The following is a 5672-nucleotide window of genomic DNA, read 5'->3' as shown; positions in this document are numbered from 1 at the left end:
AACATTTATTCTCCCAGTGGTTGTAATTACTGGCACAAAGCCTGACATCGTTGCTCGTGGCTGCATTTGATGATAAAACATGAGGTGAAGATCATCATTTGAGACACGCTCTTTGCTCCAGTGGCACATACAGTGTAGTATGTTCAGGTAGATGTTCAATGTGGATAATGAGATCTCACACGTCTGATGTGGACAGAAATTTTTGCTCAACTCGGAGCCTGAAATGTTTGCTTGTTTGGTAGTTACTGCATATAACCCTCTGCTTTGAAATCTCAGTACACAAACACTCTTTTTTTATTTCTATCCAACTTCTGATAACCAGACAGGTTTGTGAGTGAACTTTAAATCCACTCTCTACGCTCCATGAATACACAATTCTTAGAGGCAAGGTGTATGATTTATATGAATGCGTGTTTGTCTGTGTATTGTGGAATATTTCACTTCAGATGCCTGGATGAGACTGTGACTGACTCTGTGCCGACAGTAGATTAAGAAAGCTTTAGATATACAGTTCAGTGCCAGGTCTTCAGACTGTTTAGTTATACTGTAGGTCACTACATCATCATGGAAAGCGCCGGAGCGTAGCACACATGTCCAAGCTGAATACATCACAGAATGTAATGAAAGTGAAGCAAACAAGGCCTGGGAGGTCACTTTTGTCTCCTGTTAAAGAGGGAAACAGGGGAAACTCACAAAATAGCAGATCATAGAGGGGAAATGTTGCCATGCGTATGAAAATCTGAGGACAAGAGATCAGGAGAGCATTAAAGGAGCTAAAGTTGAGTGCCTTTTGGTCTAAGATAATAATGTCATTTTATGACTATATATTATATGAGGATTATTCATGATTTTGAGACAAGGCAGCTTGAAATAGACCCTATTCATGGCAGACATTTTGGATCTTGTCAAATCAGGAAAGGCCTTGGTCGTTAACGAAAGCTTCATTCCATTAAATGCACAGTTGCCAAGTCCGCTTATTATAAGCGACTTTGGGCTTTTTTTTCTGCAAATTCACTTATAAATATTGGTAGTCGCGGGTTGCGGGTTTTGGGCTTGTTGTTAAAGTGTTCCTCTTCCTATTGTATTGCATATCATATTGTTTTAAAGTCCTAGAACTAAAACAAAAAAGGATCATAACATATAATAACAATAATAAATACAATGATATTTCTGGATTCAGGGTGATATTTGTGTGTGTGCAAAGTGTAATAATCTCTCTCTCTCTTTTTTTTTTTTTTTTTTTTACCACGAATGGAGAAGTCGTTTGTTTTGGGCTTCTTTTCATAGGCCCGCTTGCTTGTTTCTCTCGCGATATCTGGCAACACTGATTAAATGTCCCAGTACGTCATGTCAGTGTGAGCATGCACGATAACATAGCCCTGGAACGAGCGCAGCTAAATGGAATGAAGCCATCACAAATGTAAGAAATTACACTTGGGCTTTTCCTGCTTTGACAAGTCAAATTTCTGCTGTGAAAAGAGTTAATTGACTGTTTGCTAAAAGAGCATGAAAGCACCACACCAATGTGGCTGAACCTGACCCGAACCAGGACATCATTTATAGTTTTTTGTCAGAACCTGGTCTGGAAAGGTTCAGTTCGGGTAGCTGTGCTCTAGTATCAAAGTAAAATGCTCCTCAGTCTGGGAAGTCCTTAGCTAACTAGCCAGACATGCTAACGATATCAGTTCTTACATAAGAGCACACAAACTCGCGTATAAATGTATTAATACACATCTGCTCCGGTATTTTTGGATTGAGAAATGCTAAAATCAAAGACGCAACCTCAAAGCTCTTATATTACAAATGAACACATCAGAGTACATACAAAAGCTGTTTAATTAAATATGGATAATTAAGAGACAAACTTCCAAATGGGCTGGATTCACATCAGTAGTTGCACATTGAGGGAAATATATTTAGCGTGCTGCATCTATAGGTGGCATTAATAAAGTCATGTAACTGAGCTATCTTTCATCAAATTCCACTTTTTATCCACTAATAAGGCTTCTTCTATCTTTAGATGCAGTTTTTCAGTAAATCAGTCATCACCAGCTAATGTGTTTTCTTCTATTTTTACCACTTCCACACTGTAATCAAGTGAATTTAAAGACTGTCATTCAGTTGCCAGCACCTTTCAAGACTTTCCCCATGAGCTTGTATCCTCATTCAATCTGAAGCCTTCGGTGAAACAGCAAGACCAACCAATTCCACAGGTCACTGCCCTGGGGGAGGCCTGGTAAACATGTAATAGAGAGGTGGGATGAGATAGGATTGTGTTGTCTGTCAATAGAACCAGAGCTGCAAAACTGCCCAGGCCACAGTGATATCACGTTGGAACCTATGGTAATAGCAATCAGGTCTATTTGGGATTTAAATGATTTCACCATGTCTGCTTGAAGGTGTTCATGCAAAACTGTTTTGCCAAGCGTAATACAAACCAAGGCTGCTGTAGAAAGAATGGTGCCTTTTTAAAAGAAAATCACTGACAGCATTTCCGCAAGAATGTACGTTTGGAGTGAAAACTAATTGCATTTGCACTTTTGACTCTTGAGCAAAAGCACAAGGTTGAACTTAACAATGACACTTTAAAACACCTGCCAAACAAAAGCAGTCATACAGAGGTCCGGACAGACAGCGTAGGCAATAAATCCTCATTTACGTGATGGTCACTGAGGTGTGACAAGCTGGCTTCCACAAGAGGGAACTAGATCAAAGACTGGGCAGAGACGGAGACAGCGGGAAGGTGATTCACCTCTGAGGAAAAGTTCTGTGGACTTGACCTTCGAGTTCTGGCTCTGAGTTAACATGAAAGTGGAACCTAAAATATAAATGACTGTGAAATTGGAATAAATCTGGAGCAAATCTTTAACTCCCTATCTTTTTTTCACCTTTAAAAATCTTGTGCTGTGCCTTATAATGTAGTGTTGTAATTGAAATACAACTGGTCCTTAACATGCTCAATGTCAGTATAGTGCTGAGAAGATGGATTCCATCTTTTAGCAGCGGCTCACCGGTTCCAACACAACTGAGTTGTCAACCTGGCTCTTCTGCATATAAAGGCAGAATTTCCGATTCACTTTGGCTTGTGAATCAATTAAAGGGGCTCTATGTGACAGTTTTTAGCTATTACATGCATGCATTCCTTTTTTGGCCATATGTGAGTGGATTTTAACATGATGTGAAAAACAAGATACTCCCTGTCTCTCTCAGTTGCTGTTACCAAGATGTGGACAATGTGTTTGAGCTGTTGAAGTACCTCAGTGTCTTTGTGAAGGACTTAGATCTGATACTCCCGTCAAAATCTCAAAAGGATGTGAATTTATGCATGTTCTCAAGTGACTCATCTCAGTGCCTGTCTCCGCACCGCTAACACAAAGCAACAGCAGCTAATGTTAGTTAAGAAATAACTAACGAGCGGCTTCCAGCACAACACAGAAGCCCCTCTGGGCCCCTTAAAATCAATCCTCATTAAGGGTCTCACAGAGAGAATCTATGTCAGGTACAGCTCCTCGGCGTCACTGGACCATGTACTCTTGCAATATGGTTGGTGGCCACTATTATATTGAGCCCAGGGCTGTTTTCTTCAACCTTTGACCTATTTATAAAGATTCAGGATCATAACCTCCAGTGCAGTTATTGATGAGACTGGTAATACCCTCAAGTAACCGATATTTTTTCCTTAATCTCTTGAAAGAAGCAGTTCTGGACAGCTGTAGCCTGTAGCTAAAGAGTTAGATAGGCAGGCAAAGAAATTCTCCCCATTCCTGTTAAATATGTGGAAGATGCTCTTGAAAGTGAGACAGTGTGCTTTCAATAAAGTGAAATGACAACTTAAACACATCCTGTTTATGCTTTGTACACAAAGATGCAATTTCTTCCCCTTTTAAAATGCTTATGTAGTCAAGGACTGGACACAGACAGCAGTGGAATGGTAAAAGGTGTTAAGATTGCTGTATTTTAAGTGTAATCAAAGGGTTTCTCACATCCTTCCTCTGAACACACAAACCTCTAATCATAAAGTGTATTTGTCTAAATGTGACTGCTGATTAATCTAATAGATGATCTGGTGTCAGGAAGAGGAATATCACACACTTAATTAAATTCCTGTTAACATGTTAGATTAAATGCAACGCAGTGGGAAATTCGCATGTGGTCACAGTGGATAATTAGGGTGTGGATAAGTAATTTTAGGTGGTCAGATATCACAGTGTACAATGTGTTCTTATCTAATGAACAATATGTGTTTTATTGCACATGCTGGCTGTTGCTTAGCCTAGACCACTTTACAAATTAAGACCTGGGTAAAAATGTTATCATATTTCACATCCAAGCCAGCTGCTAGAATAAATGTTAGCTATTTATGTTTCTGCAAAACCACAGATAAATTAGAACATTTTTTAGGGTTTTTTTTCTAGTTTGAATTTTCTATTTATCTCTTATTACAATGCTGTGCTTGTACTCTGGCTAGGTTTAGGCATACAACCCACTTGGTTTGGTTCTGGGAAAAAAATAATCATGGGTTGACTTTGAATACTGGTTTTAGTCAGCACAAAAACAGCTGGAAATATTCCCAGGTCACCTTAAACATTTTTTTGAATGAATTATGCTATTAGAAAGTAATGAGGCCAAATGTTTAGTGGTGGGGACATGTGTAAATGACACTGATGTCTTTTCATGCAGACCTAAAAGATCGCAAATGATTTCTTTGTCTTTGTTTTAGAAATGTGCGCTCATCGCACAAACTTTTATATCACATCATACCTTGCAGCTGCGAGGTGCAGACTTACACTGTATATTTGCTCAGTCTGCCATCCTACAGCGTTAAAAACCAGTGCAATCGATCTCCCTTTCAGCACAGGACTTTTCATTGATCCTTGTAATCGTTAATGTGTGCTTATCGAGCTTATGGCACAATGGTGAAGATTTGATGTCTCAAGTCTGACGACAAATGATTATATTTAAGATTTTTGGAAGATAGGGCTGAAAGTGTGCGAAATCTGTTTCCCAAGTTCAAGCCCATTAAATAATTCCTGAGCAGGTGGTTGTGGTGGTGTGTTTGTATGTGTGTGTGTGTGTGTGTCTAACATAATAAAAGCCCTGGCTGTTGTGTGACTTGACCTCTTGATGCCACGCTGCAGCAAAGAGAGCTATTGATTGGAATTAACCTACAGCAGGCAGACAAGGCATTTGCAGACTTGTATGTCATAACTGGAGTGAACAGACGTGCACAAAGCACAGGGCTCTGATCTAGGTTACCTGACCACACAGGTGCTTGAAATCACTCGTGTCCATTACATAATAATTCCACATGTAATGTGTAAAAAAGTGAACTTAATATTAAAGGAATACAACAATGAACCATAAACAGCCTGCTGGGATGCTTAATTGGTCATCATCATCCTACTGAATTGCATACTGGGAAAAAAGGCAAAGCTCCCACGTGTGTGATTCTAAAAAACACACTCACTTTGCGTATCAATCATGACTGCTAATGACTTGTGTTTTGTGATGGGATCGATCGCAGCAACTGGATCATCGGTGTCCGCGGCGCGCAAAGGAGCGCACACGAGAAGGACGCGCGGCGCCCTGTCGCCTCTCCTGGAGGGCAGCAGCAGCAGCAGCAGCAATCAGCGATGCCGGAGCAGCCTATATAAGAGCTTTCAAGATGCCAC

The sequence above is a fragment of the Sparus aurata genome, chromosome 15 (assembly GCF_900880675.1).
Source record: "Sparus aurata chromosome 15, fSpaAur1.1, whole genome shotgun sequence".
In the NCBI taxonomy this organism is placed as follows: Eukaryota; Metazoa; Chordata; class Actinopteri; order Spariformes; family Sparidae; genus Sparus; species Sparus aurata.
This window is presented reverse-complemented; position numbering follows the sequence as displayed.